Genomic DNA, 26876 nt, shown 5'->3' on the forward strand with positions numbered 1-26876 from the left:
CATAAGAACAGTGCATGGGTGTATGCAAATAAAGAAAATGTTTTGGCTCCAAAGCCATATTTTTTATTTTTCGCATACATGTAAAAATTTAAATTTTTGGCAATACAATTACTTAAACCCCCAGAACTGTGCTTGGATATATCTAACCAAGCACAGATCGGTGCTGACCAGGAAATGGGGGCATCTAAAACTGGAAGTGATGTTGCTTTTGGTTTCATTGTTTACATGTGAGATTGCGGCATGGATTTGCCTTGGTCTCACATCGCTCTCCCTCCCCTCAACAGCTACAGAGCTGCCGCATCACTTTAAGTTTCAAGCCAGGAGCCAGCTAAACAAAACCCAAAAAAGCTTATGGCTGCTACTGCAGCTAGCAGCTTGTGACTGAAGGTTCACTCTTTGAATGTACGTACTATGTCCAAAGAGCTAAACTGGTTAAGGAAAATAACTTGTGCAAGATCCTGCGTATAAACAACAGTAAATTAGTAGTCCATGCAAAAAACACCCTTGTGGCGTCTAAATGCAGGTAAAACCATGTGTAACCTAAGTATTGGAGAGCAATGAAACAAGAAGTAAACTGAAAAATAAACTCCAAACTAAGGTTGGATAGATGTGCATTTATGAATACCTATATTTTTATATATTTTTTGTGATTTGTGCTTTTATGTGTAGCACTCTTTTGACATCCCAAAGGCAGGTTAACGCCTCCAAAGGCAGGCGCAGGCTAGTATTTCACCACAGGACTGAGATAGGATTATTGTATACCAGTCACTTTTGTATTTTGAAAGTTTTATTGCAGAATGGTTAAGGAGGTGAGGTCTAGGGGTCCCAGATACTTACAGACTTTCCGGACCCAGATCCATGTCCAGCTTTACAGTGTCAGAACATTTAAGCCGACCTGGCAAAACTGTAGGCATATAAGTCACCAGGATCTTCTGAGAGACCAGCCTTCTTCCCGGTTCTGTTCAGCAAGAGGCCTACCCAGGTCTCCTCCTTGACACAACTTCATCCAGATCAAGCAGGAAAACTTTAGGACCACTTCAGAATATGTTAGGCCCCAAAACAGGCTATTGGGCCTAACAGGAAAGCTCCATCCAGCAGCACTACCTCAAGTCTCAGCCTAAAGGAAAAGAGTGAACACATAGCCTGTCCCAAATATTTTTAACCTCCCCCAGCATGCATCAGTGACATAAACCTCCTATTGGATTGGCTGAAAAATATAAATATTCATAACTTAGTTATTCCCAGTTATACTAGTGTCACCTATTGGCGACAGTGAGAAATCACAAGTCAGCTTAAGCTTAGGGAAAAACAGGTGAAATTGACATAGTAGCCCCTGTTTAGAACAAGGGTTATATATGGGTTAGGGGGTTGTCCAGTAGTAAGATTTTGATACCTTATAAATATATATATATATATATATATATATATATATACACACACACACAAGTTTTCCTACTAATTTTAATAGTGTGGCTCTTTCTATTGTGATCCTTCTCTCCCTTCTTGTTTTCATGTGAAACAAGAAGTGTCTAAAGGTGAGACATATTGGATCAAAACTACACTGAGCAAAATTATAAACGCAACATTTTTGTATTTGCCCCTATTTATCATGAGCTGAACTTAAAGATCTACAACTTTTTCTATGTACACAAAAGGCCTATTTCTCTCAAATATTGTTCACAAATCTGTCTAAATCGGTGTTAGTGAGCACTTCTCCTTTGCCTAGATAATACAGCCACCTCACAGGTGTGGCATATCAAGATGCTGATTAGGCAGCATGATTATTGCACAGGTGTGCCTTAGGCTGGCCACAATAAAAGGCCACTCTAAAATGTGCAGTTTTACCACACAGCACAATGCCACAGATGTCACAAGTTTTGAGGGAGTTAAGTTCTAAAATAATGAACTGCAATTGTTTAATAAATAACATTGGACAACAAATAGTTTGTTTCCCAAACATTTTTTGGTGTAGCTAAGGGCCCTTTCACACTGGGGCGGGGGCGTTGTCGGCGGTAAAGCGCCGCTATTGTAAGCGGCGCTTTACCGTCGGTATGTGGCTGCTAGCGGGGCGGTTTTACCCCCCTGCTATAGGCCGCGAAAGGGTTAAAACCACCGCAAAGCGCCTCTGCAGAGGCGCTTTGCCGACGGTATAGCCGCGCCATCCCATTGATTTCAATGGGCAGGAGCAGTAAAGGAGTGGTATACACTCCGCTCCTTCACCGCTCCAAAGATGCTGCTGGCAGGACTTTTTTTACCGTTCTGCCAGCGCATCGCTCCAGTGTGAAAGCCCTCGGGGATTTCACACTGGAATTAAAGCATCGGCTGTTTCGGGTCGGTTTGCAGGCGCTATTATTAGCGCAATAGCGCCTGCAAACCTCCCCAGTGTGAAAGGACCCTTATAGATTTTTGACTGCTAATCACAAAAATAACTTGTAATTTAACCTATCATTAGGGATGAGCCGAACACCCCCCCGGTTCGGTTCGCAGCAGAACATGCGAACACCGTTAAAGTCTATGGGACACGAACATGAAAAATTTAAAGTGCTCATTTTAAAGGCTTATATGCAAGTTATTGCCATAAAAAGTGTTTGGGGACCTGGGTTCTGCCTCAGGGGACATGTATCAATGCAAACAAAAGTTTTAAAAACTGCAGTTTTTTCAGGCGCAGTGATTTTAATAATAGTCCTTTAACCTCCTTAGCGGTAATTCTGAGTGTGGCCCGGGGTGGATTTTCAGTACCCAAAGCGGTAACCCGCGAGCCACACTTGGGATCACATTGCAGGATCTAGGCAAAGTTACTTACCTTGTCCCCAGAATCCTGCGATGTCTCCCTGTTGTGTGTGCGAGCCGTGTCCTCCGCCGAATCTATCACAGTGCCGGGCTCCGTTCCCTGCGAGCGTTGCGACGCACGGGGACAGAGAACGGCGCCAAATTCAAAAAGTAAAAAACACATTACACATACAGTACACTGTAATCTTACAGATTACATTGCTGTATCAAATTATTTCACATCCCTTTTGTCCCTAGTGGTTTGTCCAGTGCCCTGCATGCAGTTTTATATTATAAATACTGTTCTTTCTGTCTGGAAACTGGAGATTGTCCATAGAAACCAAAAAGTGTCTTTTTACATCAAAAGTCGTTTTAGACCAGCTAGAAAACAGCAATAATAAATTAGAATCACTTGCAGAATTGAGCGATAGTGATTCGTGGGGAAATCCGTCATCAAACACTGAAAGTAATGACAGCGACAATTCTGCAACTGAGCCAATTTCAGTTTTTTTTATTTGATTACATTATTGAATAATTTTTATTATTATTATATTATTATTTGTTATCATTATTTATAGTTATTTATTATATTATAATTTATGATTTTGTGTTTAAAACTTTATCATACCCGGGATGTCTACTAGAGTCTGGTTTGGACAGATTTAAGTGTGTTATTTCTAAGAATTACAGGCCTACAATATAAAACGCCAAATTTCCATGCAAAACATTGTACCGCTTTGAGCATCTAAAATCTGAAATAATCATACGCGAGGGAGGTTAAATATTGTGTCTGGGGGGTTTCCTTAGTCTGCCTGTAAAGTAGCGCATCTTTCCCATGTTTACAACAGTACCACAGAAAAATGACATTTCTAAAGGAAAAAATGTAATTTAACCACTTCAATAAAGGGCACTTCCGCACCTTCCTGCACAGGCCAATTTTCAGCTTTCAGTGCTGTCACTTTTTAAATGACAATTGCGCGGTCATGCTACACTGTACCCAAACTAAATTTTTATGATTTTGCTCCCATAAATAGAGCTTTCTTTTGGTGGTATTTGATCACCTCTGCGGTTTTTATTTTTTTCTAAACGAATAATAAAAGACTGAAAATTTTGAATATTTTTTTATTTTTCTTTGTATTTGTTATAAAATTTTGTTATAAAATTTTGTAAATAAGTAAGTTTTCTCCTTCACTAATGGGCACTAATAAGCTGCACTGATGGGCACTGATAAGGCGGCACCAATGAGATGGCACTGATGAGGTGGCACTGATGGGCAATGATAGGCAGCACTGGTAGGTGGCACTGTTTGGGGACCTGGGGGGGCATTGATAGGCGGCTCTGATGGGCACTCATAGGTGGCACTGGTGGGCACTGATGGGCACTGATAGGTGACACTGATGGGCACTGAAAGGCTGCAATGATGGGTACTTATGGGTGGCACTGATAGGCGGCACTGAAAGGCGGCACTGAAGGGCATTGATGGGCACTGATGGATGGCACTGGCACTGGATTTCACTGACAGGCATCACTAGCACTGGCAGGCATTTTTCAATGGCACTGATTGGCAGCTGCCTGGGCACTGATTGGCAGCTGCCTGGGCAGAGATTGGCATTTCCCTGGTGGTCTAGGGTGGCATACCTGGTGGTTCAGTGTGGTTGCCATCCCTGGTGGCCCTGGCGGCATCCTGGGGGTCTTGGGTGGGTATCTGAGGGGGTGCTGCACTGATAAACAATCAGCACAGACCCCCTCTGTCAGGAGGGCAGCCGATCGGTTCTCCTCTACTCGCGTCTGTCAGATGTAAGTGAGGAAAACCCGATCAATGGCTCTTCCTGTTTACATCATTATCAGCCATTGGACAGAGACTCTTTACCTAGATCGGAATTGCAGTGTGTCACACTGACACACCGCAACAACGACCACCGCGATGTGCGCCCCCGGGGGTAGGGATATATATCTGGTATGAATATTAAGGGAAATCCTGCACCAAAATTGTTAAAAAAATGGCGTGGGGATCCCCTCCAAAATCCATACCAGGCCCTTCAGGTCTGGTATGGATATTAAGGGGAACCCTGTGCCAAAATTGAAAAATAAAATTGCATGGGGTCCCCCCAAAATCCATACCAGGCCCTTCAGGTCACTCTCCAGGCAATATGGGTGTAATTTTCTTGATGTGATTGGGCTCCTGTGTACACACCAGCCCTCCTCATCTCCCAAAGTACTGCCAGGTGCTCCCCTCCTCTCTCCTGCTGACTGCTGCAGGGGATGTTTTTAGGATAAGAGTGCGGGGAAGGGGCCAGTAAATGTGTAATTTACTGGCCCCTTCATTGTCTTATTGAATAGAGTCACTTACAGTTAATTCGTAAACTGTGTATACTGTGCTTCAGTTTGTGAATGAAAGCTATAGAGAGCTATTCTGTCAATTCATTCTGTGCAGCTGAGGCTGCAGAGTAGGGGATTGAAGGCTGTGTCCTCAATCTCCTTTCTCTGTCTCCAAGGTGAAACATCAGAAGTCTGCTTAGACCCCTAATATTTCACCAAAGCCCCCGCCTTCCCACAACAGGGGTCCTAAACAAGTTAAAAAAAATAAGTAAATAAAATGGTAAAAAATAATAAAAATATAATATAACAAAAAATATTAAACAAAAAATAATATAACAAAAGAAAAAAAACTGACACCAGTGGCAGAACTACCGGGAGATCACACTGCCAGGGGTCAGGGGTCCTTTATGGTTTCTTGCACGGGGGCCCTGCAAGTTCTAGTCGCACCTCTAGATAGCACCACATTATTGACCCATTTATCTCGATCCCTACCCTTCTTAGTATCCTCATCCCTCCTCCCACCCCACTCTGACTATACCTCCCTGTCCCACATACTCTTATTTATCTTGGGGGGGGTCAATGAACAGTGGAGGAAAAAGCAAACATCTATTCACTCAGTGGCTCTGTGAATCCACAGTATAGGGGTTGCTTCTTTAATCAATAACCATTCATTCAGCCATTCATTAGTGACTTCAACAGGAGAACACTGGAGTAAGGCTTGCCATACATTGATCCTTCCCTGTCAGACTACAGTGATCAATGCTATAGCTGGTTGGCTGCAGGCACTGACTGAATGAGAATTTCCAAACAGTCCCGTCAAAGAGAAGTCGATCATTAGATCAACTTATGTGGAGTGGGAATGGCCATGAATGGATAAACTATGTCTATAGCCAGTTTAAGATATCGTGCACTTATGTCAATCTGTGGGAGAGAGGAGAGGGGAGCTGCAGGGAGGGTAATCCTCCCAACCTGGGAGATCCTTATCAGCCCTAATGAACTCCTCTAACTTTATTTAAATTATAAATATCTCTGTAATGCTTTGTGCCAGAATCATAATGTTAGTATCCTTCTATATAAGGCAAATTGTAGATCAAAATATATACCTTTTGCCTACAATAACACTCATTTATTTTTTAAAGCTAAGAATGATCAAAAAGATTTTTTGTGTTTTTTTACATCTTATTTATCTAGAGATTGCATAGCAAATAAAATTGTTATTGGAAACAAATGTCACCAACAGAAATCCTTGTTTGTCACAAAATAAAAAATATGTATTACTTATTTGTATCTTAGGAATAAATAAGCTTAACCCTTTCATGACTAAGCCTATTTTTGAAATTTGGTGTTTACAAGTTAAAATCCGTATTTTTTGCTAGAAAATTACTAAGAACCCCCAAACATTATATATATTTTTTTAGAAGAGAGTCTAAAGAATAAAATGGCGATTGTTGGAATATTTTTTATTACACGGTATTTGTGCAGCGGTGTTTTAAACGCAAATTTTTGGAAAAGTGACACTTTCATGAATTTTAAAAAATCCAAACAGTAAAGTTACCCCAATTTTTTTGTATAATGTGAAAGATGATGTTACGCCGAGTAAATAGATACCAAACATGTCACCCTTTATAATTGCACGCACTCGTGGAATGGCGACGAACTACGGTACCTATGAATTTCCATAGGCGACGCTTTAAAAATTTTTTACGGTTACCAGGTTTGAGCTACAGAGGAGGTCTAGGGCTAGAATTATTGCTCTCGCTCTGACGATCGCGGCGATACCTCACATGTGTGGTTTGAACACCGTTTACATTGCGGGCGCGACTTCCGTATGCGTTTTCTTCGCTGCGCGAGCTCGCGGGGACGGGGGCGCTTTAAAATTTTTTTTTTTAAATTTATTTATTTATTTTATTTATTTTTGTACTTTTATAAATTGTGTTTAAAATTTTTTTTTTTTTTTTTACTTTTATTGCTGTCACAAGCAATGTAAACATCCCTTGTGACAGTAATATGTGGTGACAGGTACTCTTTATGGAGGGATGGGGGGTCTAAAAGACCCCCCATCCCTCCTTTACACTTCAAAGTATTCAGATCGCTGAAAACAGCGATTCTGAATACTGTGTACTTTTTTAAATTCGGCGCCATTGGCAGCCGAGTAAACGGGAAGTGACGTCATGACGTCGCTTCCGCGTTTACAATTAGAAGGCTGGAACGAAGCCGCTCACAGCTTCGTTCCAGCCCGCCCCCAGCCGCCGGAGATTCCCGAATGGACACCGGGCCTCCCGATCGCACGGGAGGCCCGGTAACAGCGGCGGGAGGGGGGGATGTCCCCTCCCACTCCTCCGGTATAACAGCCGAGCGGCTTTTAGCCGCATCGGTTGTTATATTCGGGTAGCCGATCGCCCGCTGAAAACAACGGTACCGGGATGATGCCTGCAGCTGCGGGCATCATCCTGGTATAACCCCGGAAAGCCGAGGACGCATATGTGCGTTCGGTCGGCGGGAAGGGGATTTATAAAGCTGAAGTGTAAAAATTCCCCTGGTCCATAAGGGGTGTAAAGGTGTGTGAACTAAGAAGTGGTTGAAAAAATGATAATATAACAGATTAAATGACTTACAGAGACACCCATTCTAAGGCTTCAAAGAGAACTAAAAAGAATAATAAACTGACGAGCGGGACAACCTTGTGGACCATACCTCTACCTTTCAACCCTTTTTCTTCTTTCTCTTTCCTTTTCTCCACCTTACGATTAAAGCTCATTATCAGAATTTATTTGACCTATATACACTCTACTTGTAAACAATATGTATAGTAGGTATAAATCATTTAAATACCTACAAAAGTAACTAAGGAAATGATATATATCTTTAATTTAGGTTTACGTGAACCCAATGTTTAATATTTGAAATTTCATGATATTTACCTATATAAACCCTACTGTAAAACAATGAGCTTACTTTATAGATCCTTGTAAACTTACTTTATGTATCTTTATGTATCTTTATAACATTGTATACTCAATAAACTTCTTTTGACAAGGAAAAAATGATAATAATGACAAGCAAAAATACAGCATTTTATAATATACAGTATATTGTGGATCTAACCTCAGTGTGCAGTGCTTTGGATTAATATATTACAATGACTAAGAATAAGGCCATTTAGAAAATATATCTATAGTTAATATGGTCATGTTCTTCATGCGGGTAGAAGTGTCAACTGTACCAGCAATGACAGAGTTACACATAGTATGTCAATACAATAGCTTAACTGCAGTGCATTCTATAAATAGCAATTGATTAGTTTAATGTGCATAACAAGTTAAGCAAATCTTATGCATTTTAAAGACCGATCGTTAAAGGTCACTTTTGCAAAAAGAATTGCTAAAGTATAGTGTCAAATTAAAGAAATCTTTTATAATTACATTCATACATTACCAGAAAAACGTGCATAATTGTATGGCTAAAGAGCATCAAATAGTCACCAGAGGTTATATGCTGAATAGTTTTAATATATTTTATAGGGGGGAACATACAGTCACCTTTAACCCCTATGCTTCATTACTGCAAACGATGATTAGGAAGATTCAATGACTGTTCAATACACTTCTCAGAGATGATTATTTTTCACAAATTACTAAAGTAATGGATATTGCAGAAAGCACCTTTAAAATTTTGCTTTACAGAAAAGAACTAGAGTTAATGAGCAGTGTATGTGATCAGTGAGGTAAAACAAAATCTGCTTTCACAAAGCATGCTTAGTGGTGTCTCCTCTTGCTTCTCTTACAGTGGATATCACTCCCACATCTATTATATGAGTTGACGATGCCCTCAAACCTAAAGTGGTTTTAAACTCTTACATATATCCAGTGTCTCGGGTGATACACGGGTGAGATGAAACAAACCCTCCTATAAAAGTTGTATCTGGTTATCTGTAAAACTCTGTCCTCTACAGTCTTCCAGAATACACGTTTTACACTGCATGTCTCAGCAGCGGAAAGCAGGGGGGTGGGAAGGAATCTAATGTCACACACACACTGCAAAGCTAGATCACAGAGGTCTACAAGCCCCCTCTACAGGCTCATACAGTAGATAAAAACACAGAGCTGAGTCCATGAGTCAACTGCTGTGTGCTGGAAGGGGGCAGACCATCTCCTGGGAGGTGTCAGTCTACAGATTTATCAGTTACTCATGCAGATGGCAGAGGGATCAGAGATCAGAGAAGAACCACACATGGTGCTTTGGATTCAGGCTAGAACACACTATAGAGGGCTGTTCTTTGTTCATTTGTCATGTCTGAGGTTTACATAATAAATAAAATAAAAGTGATTAAAAGTGAAACAAAAGACTAGGCCCTATTTAGAAAATGTGTTTAGTGAGATCAACTGAAGCAAAAATGTGCTCACTTCAAACATTCAGTCAAATGCAGTGAACGTTAAAGGGAAAAGGGAGCTTCTTCTGAACCTGACTAATTGCTTTAAGTGAAGACAGATCTATGCCCCTTTATGACACTTCACCTCACTTTACACTTTAGTAAATCAAACCTAGTGAATGGTTGCCACCATGGAGGCAACTGGGCATAACATTTAATAACCTGGGATGTGCCTGATGCATTCTAAAGTCCTATTCTACTGGGTTACATGTTTGCATCTGTAGCTTCCAGGACCTGAGGTCAGATTGTCAGCTGGGGTCCTGATGTTGGTAAGAGATGTTGGTAGGTGCCAGAATCTATTTCTGCACTTATGACTGTAACACGTGTTACAGCTTTATAGCTTCTTAAAGTGTTAGCAAAAATAAATACACGGTCCTTAACTGCACCTGTTGGAGCAGGATAAGATTTTGCATGTATGGATAACCTCAGCACCACATCCCTAACGGCAAATAGAAAAGTAATACAAAACGTATGTGGGAATTTTAAGGCGCTTTTACTTCAACCTCAGGAATGGACTAAAACAATCTTTCTTATAAACATATGTATTGACCATAGCCCAGGCCTAGAAGACTCTGCGCATTGCCTTTCAAGGGGTGAAGTCACGTATGACTGCCTTGATGCTTCTTGAGCTGATGTCTAGCATTGTGAATGACTCACATCCTAAATTTCTCAAAGTCTGGGAACCTTGGATTTCCTATGAGTTTCCCTCACTTCAACCGGCTTGTTCGGGCCTTCTCTGACTGCTTCCAGCGGCATATCCGAGTCTGAGTTCTTTTTTCTCTTCCTTTTTCTCCTTCCTTCTCTAGACTTTGAATTTCCCTTACTCCCTCCTACCTTCTTTCTGATTCTTATTTTTTTTCACGTTCCTACAGATATCATCCCTTGGGGTTGGTCTCAGGAGTTGAGCCACCCTGGGATGTCTGTGAGTAGTTTTTTCCTTACTTTTTTTTCCCTTTTGTTTCCATTTTTCATTAATTATCCTTCAATATCATCCCAATTGCATGAAGGTTTAACTACGATTGTTCTGTTTGCATTCTTTAGCTCTGTGCTGGCAACCTCTATGCTTGCTTCTGATTTCTTACGTTGTGGCATAAAACCAATACATTAAAACTGAAAAACATATGTATTTTATTGCATGAAACATCTTAAAAATCCCAAAAGTAATAAAAAAAAGAAAGATAAATACATTACAGCTTCACAGAATCCTCTGTTATTCTATTTGTTTGTATTCTGCTATTTTCTTCTTTTCTTATTATTCTGGTTATGGTTTTTCAAATGGATGCATGTGTAATAATTTACATGGAGGGTTGCTGAAGGTGTCTGATGGTAGGGTTGAACTATGTGAAGCTGTGATATTTTCTTATCATACATCACGGGACACAGAGCCATAGTAGTTACTATGTGGGTTATAGGCCTCCTTCAGATGATGGACACTGGCACGCCCCAAATTAAAAAGTGCACTCCCTATATAACCCCTCCTACTGGTGAGAGTACCTCAGTTTTTTCGCCAGTGTCTAAGGTGTTAGTCACGAGTAAAGATGTGCTGTGCTGAGCACCACTGGAGCAATCCTTGGTGGGGCTAACCATACTGCCGAATCCATTCAAAGTGTCTTTTTGGCCGAATTGAATGGCACCCAGGCCTCGTATCTGAAGAAACAAGGTCTTGCCTGTAACGCTTCTCTTTTTAGAGAGCTGGCCCCTGGGATCCAGTACTTTTTGGTATTAAGGCCATAAAGTTTTACTGGTAGTGGTGCTATTACAGGTCCAGGATTGTGGGATTACTCGAGGATCCGCAGCTCCTGAAGGTTTAATGGAACCCACCGTGAAGGGTGAAGATTGGGTCTGTTGGTTTACCACAGAAAACCCTGCGGCGGGAAAGGTAAGTGAAGTTTTTCTAAGAAATTTTCAAAATTTTCTTATGAATGTCTCCTTTCATTTAGTAAATGTTATCATGCCTATGTGTCACCACTGGGGGCTGTATAGAGCACTTACCGTTTCATGCTTCTCCGAGAGCCCATGTTGTGTCCAGGAAACAGCAGTTTTTTCCTTCTCCGGCCAGCAGCAAATCTCTGCTAAGTCTAGGGGGGTGTCCTCCCCACCAGATGCCCTCTTGTGCTGTTTTTCTTTCCCTCTTCTCAGGGAAGGAGCGCAACAAAAAAAAAGCAGCATGAACGGCATGCCGCTCGGCGGCTTCCAGGCCCCCCTTCGACATTTTTTCCCCTATCTCTGCTGATCCCATAGGATCGGAGCCCACGCTCCTGCGGGAAAAAGCTCTTTTTTAAAAAGAGGGAGGGGAAGCCGTAGGCAACGGGGGTGCTGGGCTTAGTGTGGCGATGGCGTCCTCCAATGCCCAGCGCGGGAAGGAGTGTTTTAATAGACACCATTGTTGCTGTTGCAGGCTGCCGAGGGACACAAGAGCAAAGGTGACATATAAAAGGTTTGGTGACACAGGCATTCCTTTGACACATTTACAGCTGCATCAGGCTGGGCATTAATAGCAGCAACAGAGCTGAACTATTGCTCAAGCAAGTGTATGCATTCCTTCTGTTAGTACCTCTGCTTTGTGCATCGGGCTGTGGTCAGAAGGGGGGTAAAAACACCTCAAAGGGGCTCATGTAAGATTTCTACAGTCGCACGGAAGCCTAGAACCATCTCAATAAAGATGTCATCCTCCCCTGAGAGTAATATGGTGATCAGAGTGAGTCATCAGGAGGGGCAAGTGTTGAAGCTGCTCTTAACACTGCAGCCCCTGCATATATTACTAAGGAGGTTTTTTTTTTTTTTCCCCAACCATTTTAAGTTTGGAGCAAAAAAATTGATGCTTTAATTGTATCCCAGAGTGGAACTAAGCATAACAGGTCCCAGGTTTATATATATATATATAAATATGTTGTTTTTTTTTTTCATCACTGGTCAAACTTTGTATTGCTTTTTGCATATCTACGTTATATATGTTACTTTATGTTTTATGTTTATGGAAGAGTAAACAAAGCTCTGAGCCTGGGTTTACACTTGTGCGGTGCAGGACATCGCACCATATTCCTGTGCAAATCACAAGCGATGTCTGTGCGGTGATATTTGAGCCAATCATTTTGTATGGCACAAATCGCACCTCATCCACACCAAAATGGTGCAGGATCCTTTTTTTGCCACAATTGAATCGTATCGCATGGGTATTCAAACCCATGCGATCCGATTCTGGCAATCACACTGCATTTTGCAAGCTGTTTTGGGGTGTCCTTTATTTAACATTGACACCCGCAACAGATTACATGAACTCCGTGCAATTTCAATGCAGTGCAGGAAATGCACAGGCTTTGCTGCGTTTTACGCATCACATCAGTGTGAACCTAGACTGAAGCTTTATTGGTTAAACACCGATCATTAGAGAATTCAAGGAATTGCTATTATTGACCTTCTTTTTAGTATAGTTGTTGTCTGGCTGTAAAGCCGCGTACACACGATCAGATTTTCTGATGGGAATTGGATGATGACAGGCTGTTGGTGGAAAATCCGACTGTTTGTATGCTCCATCGGACAATTGTCAGATTTTCCGCAGACAAACAATGGATAGCAGGCTTTAAATTTTTCCGCTGACAAATGTCTGTTGTTGGATTTTCTGAGCGTGTGTACACAAGTCCGTCGAACAAAAGTCCAAAGTACAAACATGCATGCTCGGAAGCAAGGACGATCTGGAAGCAGTCAGTCTTGTAAACTACCATTCGTAATGGAGAATTAACATTCGTGACATGGCAAATTATGAAATCTCCAAATGCAGCGCACATTTTCTTCTTTATTTAATGGCATAATAATGAAGCTGCTTTGCTGGTGATACTGATGGAGTTATGGCAAACATATTTTAAAAGGCTTTTATTTTCTAGCGATATCAAGATTAATATTATTATGCTTTTTTTTGGGGGGGGGGGGCAAGTTACCACAACACCATTATCCTGTAGTTTTTATGATCAAAGATACAACTATGTTGGTATTCTCTATTAATTTTACATTGTATTTTTTAAAATGTAACTGCCTACTCCCAAACTGTCATTTGAAGTAAAACACATAGCCAAGTATTATTCTACACAATTTTTTTTATTGTGCATTAAAAAAAGAAAACAAATAAAATTAGACATGCTATCTGCCAATAGAAACTTACCAAAAAGTGCATTCTATGCATCCAAAAATATAGAAAATATACCAAATCAAATTTTTATTCAACCAAAAATAAAATAAAAGCCTCATGCATGTGTTGTGCTGCTTCTTAATATAGGGGGTCAACAGTGCCAGGAGTTGGTGAAAGCAGGGGTCCGTCATCCAGAGATAATTCCTAAAATCATCCGGATTATTCTCCTGGAGCTCCCGCAGCAAAGGCATATGAAATAATTGGTCATGATTACTAAAGCAACACATTTTTGGTCCAAGAAATCCTCCTCCTCCTGTTCCTGGATTGGACTTGGGTCACAGCAACAACTCCAAGGCCAATAATAAATAACACGTTATCTCCTACGATACATGTAACATGTCTGGTTTACGAACGGCCGTTCAGAAACAAACTGAAAAGTACGAAATGAAAAACGCAAACTGAAAAGCGCTTAATGAAAAGCACAAAATGAAAAGCACAAAATGAAAAGCGCAAATCAACACTCACCAAACTTCTACTAACACAAAATTAGCAGAAGCCCAAAGGGTGGCGCTAAACAGCTGAAAAACCACGTAGTACGTCACTACATTCATGTTTGTTGGCCGACAATTCCTTGCCGGCACACGCCTTCAGACAAAAGTCCAAGGTTTTGTCTGCAGAAAATCCAATCGTGTGTACGAGGCTTTAAAGTGTTTTCCAGACATTACCCGAAAATCTACCATATATATATATATATATATATATATATATATATATATATATATATATATCCTACAGCATTTGTCCTTACACACACTGGGCTTGATTTACTTAAACTGGAGAGTGAAAAATCTGGTGCAGCTCTGCATAGAAACTTCCAGCTTATAAATTAGATATATGATGGCAAAGTGGCACAAAACTTCAGGGTCTGGGGCGTGTATGATTATACACAGCGGGAACTGATCAGGGGGTACCATGGACATGATGTCCGCCATCACCTTCCAATCCTTCGGCACATGGATCCATGCCTTCCCCTAGTACCAGCACTTCCCCCACAGTAAGAAAACACCAGCTAGGCACACAGTTAACCCTTTGATTGTCCCTTCCCAGCCAGTGTTATTAGTACTGTTGCAGTGCATATTTTTTAGCACTGATCAATGTATTAGTGTCACTGGTCCCCAAAAAATGTCAAAAGTGTCAGTTAGTTTCCGATTTGTCCTCCGCTTAATCGCAGTCCCACTATAAGTCACTGATCACTGACATTAATAGTAAAAATACATTTTAAAAATAATTAATTAAAATATCTCATAGTTTGTAGACGTCGGGGTTTTGGGATTTTTCTTTACCAAAAATATGTAGCAGAATACATATTGGCCTAAACTGATAAAGAAATTTGATTCTTTGGATTTTTTTAATTGGATGGGTTTTATAGCAGAAAGTAAAAAATATTTCTTTTTTTTTTTTCTTTATAGCGCAAAAAATAAAAACCGCAGAGGTGATCAATTACCACCAAAAGAAAACTTTATTTGTGGAAAAAAGGGCATCAATTTTATTTGGGTACAGCGTTGCACAACCGCGCTATTGTCAGTTAAAATAACGCAGTGCTGTATCGCAAAAAAAGGCCTGGTCATGAAGGGGGTAAATCTCCCGGAGAAAAATGGTTAAGGGATAAAACATGAAGAAAATGTGCACGTACTGAATATGTTCTTTTTTTGTTTTTGATTTAGATTTGTCCTGACATACACATGTAACCACTTGCCGACCGTATCACTTACATGTATGGCGGAAAGGCAGCTCTGCTGTGCTGGATCACGTACTAAGTACATGATCCAGCACTTCGGGGCATGCGCTGATATACACAGCAGATGCCAATCAGTGGGTGCTGGCCAATGTATGACCGCCAACACCCACTGATTGTCAGAATGACACACATAACAGAGCTCTGCCTATCTAAACAAGGCGGAGCTCTGTCCTGTCAGTGAGGAAGTAAGCCTGGGCACACCCTAATCATCCTACATGGTACTGATTCCCCCTGCTTTCTCTCATCTCCCTGCAGTGTTGCCAGCATCTCTCCTCTCAGGAGCGGGGAAAGGGCTGGTAAATATTTAATTATCCGGCCCCTTCCTTTTCTGAATGAAGACAGAGAGTGATCTGTACTGATCACTCCTGTCATCATTCTTAACTGAAGCATAGTACACTTTGTTTACTGCAGGCTGCAGAGAAAGGGACTCTCTGTCTACAGTTTATTTTTCTGTCTCAAAAGTGAGACATCAGGGGTCTGTTTAGACCAGGGGTCTCAAAGTACCGGCCCGTGGGCCATTTGCGGCCCGCGGACCGGTTAAAAATGGCAGGGCCGATCCAGGACTAGATGTCAACCGATATTTGGCCATTAGGCCGATATATAACACTGGCCGCGGTTCCTCCTCCCTTCTCCACACTCAGCGCTTGATGCTTGTGCAAAACTGACACGTAACACAGAGGAAAGAGACAGAGGGATCTGTCAAAATTGAGATAGATGTCGGGGGTGGGCAGGACCTGGCCGAGGGGGCGGGACCCGGCCAATATCAAACACCAGCCAATGGGATCTGGGCGGGCCACTATGTATATGTAGCCCGCCCCTTTTCTTAAACAGCCCAATCATTGGCTGGTGTTTGATAGCTGCTGGGTCCCGCCCACCCCGACATTAAGCTCAATTCTGACAGCTCCTCTCTGTTACTTGTCAGTTTCACACACAGTTACACTCTGCTCAGTGTGAAACCTGCCAGTACCAATCAGTGCCATCTGTCAGTGCCACCTGCCAGTGCCACCTTCCAGTGCCACCGCCAATCAGTGCCACCTGCCAGTGCCAACCAGTCTGCCAGTGCCACCCCCAACCAGTGCCACCTGCCAGTGCCACCTGCCACCGCCAACCAGTGCCACCGCCAACCAGTGCCACCGCCAATCAGTGCCACCTGCCAGTGCCGCCAACCAGTGCCTGCCAATGCCACCACCAACCAGTGCCACCGCCAATCAGTGCCACCTACCAGTGCCAACCAGTGCCTGCCAGTGCCACTGCCAACCAGTGCCACTGCCAATCAGTGTCACCTGCCAGTGCCTGCCAGTGCCACCTGCCACCTCCAACCAGTGCCATGCCAATCAGTGCCACCTGCCAGTGGCAATAGTGCCACCTGCCAGTTCCAAACCAGTGCCACCTGCCAGTTCAAAACCAGTGCCACTTGTCAATGCCTGCCAGTGCCAACCAGTGCCACTGCCAATCAGTGCCACCTGCCAGCGCCATCTGTCAGTGCCAATCAGTGCCACCTGCAAATCAGTGCCACGTACCACCTGCCAGTGCCACCTACCAGTGACAGCCAGGGCCACCTGCCAGTGCCACCTGCCTAAGTCAACCAGTGCCACTTGCCACAGCCAACCAGTGCCATCTGTACTGAGGATATCAAGTGTGTGGTAGAGTGACAGGAGCAAGCAGGGAGGAGTGGAGTGGGTGAGGTTTTTTTTTTTAAATCGTCCTAAAATATCGGGAACAAAAATCGGCATCATATATCGGCCATCGGCCGCCCCGATTTCTAAATATCAGTATCGCATCAGCCAGAGAAAAACCCATATCGGTCGACCTCTATCCAGGATGTCTTTTTGAACTGCACCCAGGCACCGCAGAGGGGGAGGCGCCAAAGAGCTTTACTTCTTCATCTCCTCTGTCCTCTCCGCTGCACACTGCTGCAGCCCAGGGAGAGAACAGAGCAGAAGAAGGAGCGGAGGAAGGATCCGCTCATCAATCCGCCCACCTAGGCATTGACGATCGACCAGAGCCCCGATCCAGGGTCCTGCTGCCACCTCAGGGCAGGAGATTGTGTTCTCTGGGTCCCCTGTCAATAGGCCTCTGTGGAAGCCAGGAGGAGAGGACTCGGGAGGCAGATGATCCTGACTGCCAGGAGAGGTGAGTGAGCCATCACACTGAGGCAAAGTCCTTAGTGGGGTGACTGGGGTAGAAATTTGAGCAGTGTGGGGGGGTATTTTATGCAGTGTGGAGGGTGATTGTGCAGTGTGGGGGGTAATTGTGTAGTGTGGGGGTAATTATGGAGTGTGGGGGGTATTTTATGGAGTGTGGGGCTATTTGTGCAGTGTGGGTCAATTTGTGCAGTGTGGGGCTATTTGTGCAGTGTCGGGGGTAATTATGGAGTGTGGGGGGTATTTGTGCAGTGTGGGGGTAATGCTAGGGATTAATAATGCGTTTGCTGACACCAGTGCTGAGGGTTAATAATGCGTTTGCTGACACCAATGCTGGGTTAATAATGCGTTTACTGACACCAGTGCTGGGGGATAATAATGTATTTGCTGACACCAGTGCTAGGTTTAACCCTTTCATGACTAAGCCTATTTTTGAAATTTGGTGTTTACAAGTTAAAATCCGTATTTTTTGCTAGAAAATTACTTAGAGTTCCCAAACATTATATATATATTTTTTAGCAGAGAATCTAGAGAATAAAATGGAGATTGTTGCAATATTTTATATCACACGGTATTTGTGCAGCGGTGTTTTAAACACAAATTTTTGGAAAAGGGACACTTTCATTTAAAAAATCCAAACAGTAAAGTTACCCCAATTTTTTTGTATAATGTGAAAGATGATGTTACGCCGAGTAAATAGATACCAAACATGTCACTCTTTATAATTGCACGCACTCGTGGAAAGGCGACAAACTACGATACCTATGAATTTCCATAGGCGACGCTTTAAATTATTTTTACGGTTACCAGGTTTGAGTTACAGAGGAGGTCTAGTGCTAGAATTATTGCTCTTGCTCTGATGATCGCAGCGATACCTCACATGTGTGATTTGAACACTGTTTACATATGCGGGCGTGACTTCCGTATGCGTTTTTTTCGCTGCACGAGCTCGCGGGGACGGGGGCGCTTTAAAAAAAAAATTTTATTTATTTTATTTATTTTTATACTTATAAATTGTGTTTAAAATTTTTTTATTTTTTTTTACTTTTATTGCTGTCACAAGGAATGTAAACATCCCTTGTGACAGTAATAGGTGATGACAGGTACTCTTTATGGAGGGATCGGGGATCCCCCGATCCCTCCTGTGCACTTCAAAGTATTCAGATCGCCGAAAACGGCGATTCTGAACACTGTATATTTTTTTAAAACCGGCCCCATTGGCAGCCGAGTAAACGGGAAGTGACGTCATGACGTCGCTTCCGCGTTTACAATGAGAAGGCTGGAACAAAGCCACCCACAGCTTCGTTCCAGCCCGCCCCCAGCCGCCGAAGGCAGCCGATTGGACACCGGGCCTCCCGATCGCACGGGAGGCCCGGTAAGAGCGACGGGAGGTGGCGGGAGGGGGGACTCCCCTCCCCCCTCTGGTATAACAGCCGAGTGGCTTTTAGCCGCATTGGTTGTTATACTCGGATAGCCGATCGCCGGCAATAAACAACGGTACCGGGATGATGCCTGCAGCTGCAGGCATCATCCTGGTATAACCCCGGAAAGCCGAGTATGCACATCTGCATACGGTCGGCGGGAAGGGGTTAATAATGTGTTTGCTGACACCATTGCTGGGGGTTAATAATGGGTCTGCTGACACCAGTGCTGGGTATAGTATAGTATATTATTGCTGGTATAGTTTATTGTTTTTGAAGTTTTGAAAGTTTGCATGCGGCCCCCATGGGATATGAAAACTTGTCATGTGGATCTCAGGCAATTTGAGTTTGAGACCCCTGGTTTAGACCATTGATATTTCACCAAAGCCCCATAACGGGGTTCCTAAAAAAATAGTAAAAAATAATAATGCAAAAAATAATAAAACAAATAAAATTTGTAAAAAATAATACAAAAACTGCCCTACTGACATCAATCTTTGCTCTACTGACACCGTCCACTGCTCTGCTGATATACACGCATGTGTATTTGTGCTCTGGGGTACACACCCTATTGCAATAGGCTGCGCACACCAATGTTTGCAGTGACTAGCTGCGTAGCACAAACAAATGGCTTGACCCCACCTCATGATACCCAGTGGCTGAGTACATCAATCTTGTGCTTTCCAAATATATTTCTCTTTCATGATTTCATATAGCTTTCTCAATTAGTACAGAAATTAGTCTTTAAATTGGAACATTGAAATAAAACGAATGCATATACATAAAAAGGATGCATCAATCAGACATTGTCCACTGAACAGTGATACCAGTGTTATAACCAACAAAAATCTAAAGAGGAGGGGATATTTTGCTTGAAATATATACAGTATAAATACAGTAAATACAGTATCTCACAAAAGTGAGTACACGCCTCACATTTTTGTAAATATTTTATCTTTTCATGTGACAACGCTGAAGAAATGACAATGTAAAGTAGTGAGTGTACAGCTTGTATAACAGTGTAAATTTGCTCTCCCCTCAAAATAACTCAACACATAGCCATTAATGTCTAAACTGTTGGCAACAAAAGTGAGTACACCCCTAGATGAAAATGTCCAAATTGGGCCCAATTAGCTATTTTCCCTCCCCGTTGTCATGTGACTTGTTAGCAGGTTTGTTTAATTTGGTGTTATCGCTCTCACTCTCTCATACTGGTCACTGGAAATTCAACATGGCACCTCATGGCAAAGTACTCTCTGAGGATCTGAAAAAAAGAAACTGAGCTGCAGCACCGTGGCCAAGACCATACAGCAGTTTAACAGGACAGGTTCCACTCAGAACATGCCTCGCCATGGTCGACCAAAAAAGTTGAGTGCATGTGCCCAGCGTCATATCCAGAGGTTGTCTTTGGGAAATAGACGTATGAGTGCTGCCAGTATTGCTGCAGAGGTTGAAGGGTCAGCCTGTCAGTGCTCAGATCATACGCAGCACACTGCATCAAATTGGTCTGCATGGCTGTTGTCCCAGAAGGAAGCCTCTTCTAAAGATGATGCACAAGAAAGCCTGCAAACAGTTTGCTGAAGACAAGCAGACTAAGCACATGGATTACGGGAACCATGTCCTGTAGTCTGATGAGACCAAGATAAACTTATTTGGTTCAGATGTGTCAAGCATGTGTGGCAGCAACCAGGTGAGGAGTACAAAGACAAGTGTGTCTTGCCTACAGTCTAAGTTTAAGCAAGGTTGTGGGAATGTCATGGTCTGGGGCTGCATGAGTGCTGCCGACACTGGGGAGTTACAGTTTATTGAGAGAACCATGAATGGCAACATGTACTGTGACATACTGAAGCAGAGCATGATCCCCTCCCTTCAGAGACTGGGCTGCAGGGAAGTATTCCAACATGATAACGACCCCAAACACACCTCCAAGAGGACTGCTGCCTTATTAAAGAAGCTGAGGGTAAAGGTGATGGACTGGCCAAGCATGTCTCCAGACCTAAACCCTATTGAGCATCTGTGGGGCATCCTCAAATGGAAGGTAGAGGAGCGCAAGGTCTCTAACATCCACCAGCTTCGTGATGTCATCATGGAGGAGTGGAAGAGGACTCCAGTGGCAACCTGTGAAGCTCTGGTGTACTCCATGCCCAAGAGGGTTAAGACAGTGCTAGAATATAATGGTGGCCACACAAAATATTGACACATTGGGCCCAATTTGGACATTTTCACTTAGGAGTGTATTCACTTTTGTTGCCAGCGGTTTAGACATTAATGGCTGTGTGTTGAGTTATTTTGAGGGGACAGCAAATTTACACTGTTATACAAGCTGTATACTCACTACCTTACATTGTAGCAAAGTGTCATTTCTTCAGTGTTATCACATGAAAATATATAATAAAATATTTTAAAAAATGTGAGGGGTGTACTCACTTTTGTGAGATTTTGTATATATACAAAAAAAAAAAATACATTAAATAATACTTATCCCCCCCTGGCGGTATTCCAGAGTCTGACTCAGGGTGGATTTTCAATACCAAAAGCAGTATCCCTGAGCCAGACTCTGGATCGCATCGCAGGATCCATGTAGAGGATACTTAACTTGTCCCCTGGATCCTGCGTTGTCTCCCCACTGTGATCGGCGAGCCGCCGTGTCTTGCTCGATTCACAGTGCCGAGCTCCGTTCCCTGCGAGCGTTGCGACGCGTGGGGATGGAGTTCGGCGCCAAATTCAAAAAGTGAAACACACAGTACAGATACAGTATACTGTAATCTTACAGATTACATTACTGTATCAAATGATTACACATCCCTTTGTCCCTAGTGGTCTGTCCAGTGTCCTGCATGCAGTTTTATATTATAAAAACTGTTCTTTCTGCCTGGAAACTGGAGATTGTCCATAGCAACCAAAACTGTCCCTTTACATCAAAAGTGGCTTTAGACCAGCTAGAAAACAGCGATAATAAATTAGAATCACTTGCAGAATTGAGTGATAGTGATTTGTGGGGAAATCCGTCACCAAACACTAAAAGTAACGAAAGCGACAATTCTGAAACTGAGCAAATTTCAGTGTTTTTGATTTGATTACATTATTGAATAATTTTTATTATTATTATATTATTATTTGGTATAATTATTTATAGTTATTTATTATATTATAATTTTTGAATTTGTTTTTCAAACTTTATCATACCCGGGATGTCTACTAGACATTCCTAAGAATTACAGGCCTATAATATAAAACGCCAAATTTCTGTGCAAAATAATTGTACCGCTTTCAGCACCTAAAATCTGAAATAATCATACCGCCAGGGAGGTTAAAACAGAATGATAGAACATTTTCCTAGTCTATTGGAAATGGAGTTTTCTGTTCAAGAGTCTGTATGAAGTTCCAGATTCTCATCTTTAACCACTTGCCGACCAGCCGCCATCAATATACTGTAGCAGGTTGGCTTGTTCCCACAAATCGCCGTAGGTGTACATCAGTACCTTTAACCAATTTAATTCCTTGATCGCCCCCTAGTGTTAACCCCTTCCCTGCCAGTGACATTTACACAGTAATCAGTGCATGTTTATAGCACTGATCGCTGTATAAATGTAAGTGGTCCCAAAAAAGTGTCAAAAGTGTTTGATCTGTCCGCCGCAATGTCGCAGTCCTGCTAAAAATCACAGCTCGCCTCCATTACTAGTAAAATAAAATATTAATAACAAAAATTCCATAAATCTATCCCCTATTTTGTAGACACTATAACTTTTGCGCAAACCAATCAATATACACTTATTGCGATTTTTTAAACAAAAATATATAAAGGAATATACATTAGCCTAAATTGATGAAGAAATGTGTTTTTTTTAATTTTTGGGGGGATATTTATTATAGCAAAAAGTAAAAAATATTGTTTATTGTTTTTTTTTTCAAAATTGTCACTCTTTTTTCTGTAAAGCACAAAAAATAAAAACCGCAGAGGTTATCAAATACCACCAAAAGAAAGCTCTATTTGTGGGGAAAAAAAGCCATCAATTTTGTTTGGGTACAACATTGCACGACTGCGCAATTGTCAGTTAAATCGACGCAGTGGCGTATCGCAAAAAATGGCCTGGTCGTTAAGGGGGAAAATCTTCCGATCTGTAAGTAGTTAAAGTTGAGGAGAGTGTAGGTAATACTGCTTGATTTGTAAAGGGAAAAAACAGCATTTGAATGGCAGAGATGCTCTTAGTAACATATAAAGCAGGAGGAAATGTGCACTGAGTGCACACAGGGGTCGCCCCTTAGGACTTTATTGGCAAAGTGATATATAGAGTATAGAGAGTAGATTGTGTAAAATTCACAAAGGTGCCAATTTTATTTTAATGTAGAAAAAATAGAAAAATGCAAATACGGATACTATTATACAATATACGTATTCACTTTAAAATACACACATCAATATATACAAGGTAGATATATCAACCAAATGCTTACAACCCGCAGCCTAAATAAGTTTAAGGTCAAACGGATGGAATTACAGCATATATCCCGACATGTTTCGGAAATTGGTATGTATTATTCCTTCATCTTCATCAAGGGATTTACAGTTGGGTGATCAAATCCTTATATAGAAGAGGTTCATGAAAATAAAACATAGCGAGACAAAAAAACTAACTGACTGTCAGTTGTGAAACTGCTGCCCAGAGGTCTACGTCTCAAATGGATATGTCAAGTAAAAAGATTCCAATCAGGCGTCTCTTGTGAATGTGCTGCAGCGTTCGGTCCTGCACCTAGAGCTGCCCATCACATATTCCTGTGGACCCTCTAGCCAGCCTGTTTTGTTTCTGGTTTTTTGTCTCGCTATGTTTTATTTTCATGCACCTCTTCTATATAAGGATTTGATCACCCAGCTGTAAATCCCTTGATGAAGGAATAATACATACCAATTTCCGAAACATGTCGGGATATATGCTGTAAATCCATCCGTTAGACCTTAAACTTATTTAGGCTGCGGGTTGTAAGCATTGGGTTGATATATCTACCTTGTATATATTGATGTGTGTATTTTAAAGTGAATACGTATATTGTATAATTGTATTCGTATTTGTATTTTTCTATTTTTTCTACATTAAAATAAAATTGGTACTTTTGTGCATTTTACACAATCAACTCTCTATACTCTATATATCACTTTGCCACTAAAGTCCTAAGGGGCGACCCCTGTGTGCACTCAGTGCACATTTCCTCCTGCTTTATTTGATTAAGGATGTTGGCAGTATTTTATACACATTCAATTCTCCCCCATTCCTCAGCTCTTAGTAACATATGTTGCTATTTAGGAATGGGTCAAGGTCTGTCTTCATGTTTAGGCCCCGTTCACACCTATGCGAATTAGATGCGGCTTACACTACATCCAATTCACAGGACATTTTAAAATTAATTCATTTGAATGCATCTGGTTCACATATGTGTGTTGCATTCGCACTGCGCATTGCCCAAAAAACTTGTGCGTTTTCTGGGCATTGCGGTGCGAATTACAAGCACATTATCTTCTATGGGAATGCATCTGATTTGCAGATGCATTCCATTCTGAACACGAATTCTCTCCTTTTCCTCACTACACCTCCCCCCTCTCCCCCCTCTCCCTGCTCACTGATCTGCAGCTACAATGGAGAGGAACTGCTGAACAGCTGTTTTTTCTCTTCGCAGAGAGAACGGAAATGGAATTTGCACCGCACATGTGTGAACCCAGCCTCAAATTGGACAATTAATTTATTTATTACACCAAAGACACATTTCGCAGCTAAAATAATCCACTTCATTAGTTTAACAGTGTTACACAAGAATTTGTGGATTGAATTACATTACATTACATTAAATACAAATCAAGGAACATATAAATACAATAAAATATAACGATGAAATACAGTAGACTTTCCATAAATATCAGAAGGGTAATTATATCATCAATTAAAAAGAAAATCTGGTCATGTTGATTGTGTATAAAATTGTATTATAAAGTGCTGTATGTTATATTATTTGAGATATTAGGGGTACGACTGATGATATAAAAAATTGCCACTGGGTGAAGTATGTATTATAATACATCAGAGAGATTATCCCCAATCAAATATTAATAATTCTAAAAGATACAAAAAAAATTCAAAGGGCAAATGCACACATGAATCTAGTCATGTACTGCAAAAGTGGAGTATTGAAAGAAAAGGGGTTTTCTTTAAAAGGGTTACTCACACTGAATTTCCTAATTTCTGTGTTTTCCTAATTATTCAATCTATGTAGAGGGGCCATTGTTACTGCAAAAAGACGCATGTGTTCCATCCCTTTTTGGGAGTGTTGTATTCCAACAGGAATGAGCATGCACCAACACCGATCTGACTCCGTGCATCCCCTGGGTTTCTTTGGTAGTGTAGGATTGCAATCGGATCTAGTGCTTCTAGAAAAGTTTTTGAAGAAGGAAAAAACATTTTGGGCCAATTCACAAAAGTGCGTTTTAGCGCAGCTGTAAAACGCAGATAAACAGTAGGACATCTGAAAAACAATAATTTCCAATGTGTCCTATTCACACCAAATTTTTGGTTTACATTGTGGTGGATGGAAATGTACATGCATTTTAGCACAAGTCGCTGTGAATTGGTCCTTTATCAAGTGTGTCAAGTGTGTTTCATGTAATTTTTAGAGGGCATTCAAAATGTTGCTTTTGTGTAAGACAAGGATGAATAAAAATAATCCAAATCTTACTAATGAGAAATAAGTTATAAGCATAATAAGGATATTTATAGATTAATAAAAGAGTATTCTCCACACATGCACTCGGAAAGTTGCATCTACCACAGAATGTGGTACCTCGCAACCTCGCCAAATATAAGTCAGTCTACTTTATCCTTTCATTTTTTTCCAATAACATTACTGTCTATATATTCCACTATAAGGGCTCTTCCACCTCTCCCTTGTTTTTAGGGATTTAACTCTAGGTTGCAAAGCTTGAACAGGGGAAGTATCAAAAGAGTATAAATAGGGGAGTAAGAATATTCCCACTTTTAATTAAAGTGTTAAAAACAGCTTCAAATGAGAAGAAATAGTGGCAAGAAGTCACTTTGATCCCAACCATTCTGCAATTTTAGTAGCCTGAAAATACAATCATTAAAGCCTAAGTTTAGTCACAAATGAAAAAAAAAAATCAGCTCAATGGACAATATTTACAGGGAATGTGTGCCTTGTGCTGCTGGCTCCTATTAGCTAAAATCCTCCCCCTCTGATCAGACACAAATGATACATTAATCAATTTTGTGCACCAAATGCCTTTGCAATCCCAATTACACTACATTTTCAAAAATATTGGGACAAATGCCTTTACATGCACACGAACTTTAATGGCATCTAGTCTTAGTCCGTAGGGTTCAATATTGAGTTGACCTACCCTATAACAGCTTCAACTCTTCTGGGAAGGCTGTCCACAAGGTTTAGGAGTGTGTCTATGGGAATGTTTGACCATTCTTCCAGAAACGCATTTGTGAGGTCAGACACTGCTGTTGGACGAGAAGGCCTGGCTTGCAGTCTCCTTCCACTCTAATTCATCCCAAAGGTGTTCTATCAGGTTGAGGTCAGGACCTTGTGCAAACCAGTCAAGTTCCTCCACCCCAAACTCGCTCATCCATGTCTTTATGGACCTTGCTTTGTGCACTGGTGAGCAGTTATGCTGGAACAGGACGGGGTCCTCTCAAACTGTTCCCACAAATTTGGGAGCATGAAATTGTCCAAAATGTCTTGTTCGGCTGATGCCTGAAGAGTTCCCTTCACTGAAACTAAGGGGCCAAGCCCAACCCCTGAAAAACAACCCCACGCCATAACCCCCCTCCACCAAATGATTTGGACCAGTGCACTAATTTTAATA

The 26876-nt window shown here is 41.6% G+C and overlaps 1 protein-coding gene across 1 annotated transcript in view; it reads left to right on the forward strand.

The window, feature by feature from the left end:
• Positions 1-26876, forward strand: part of GRIN3A (glutamate ionotropic receptor NMDA type subunit 3A) — a 596809-nt gene that overhangs the window by 456161 nt on the left and 113772 nt on the right. The gene's annotated exons all lie outside the window — the stretch shown is intronic.

This window comes from Aquarana catesbeiana, linkage group LG01 (assembly GCF_042186555.1).
Source record: "Aquarana catesbeiana isolate 2022-GZ linkage group LG01, ASM4218655v1, whole genome shotgun sequence".
Lineage (NCBI taxonomy): Eukaryota > Metazoa > Chordata > Amphibia > Anura > Ranidae > Aquarana > Aquarana catesbeiana.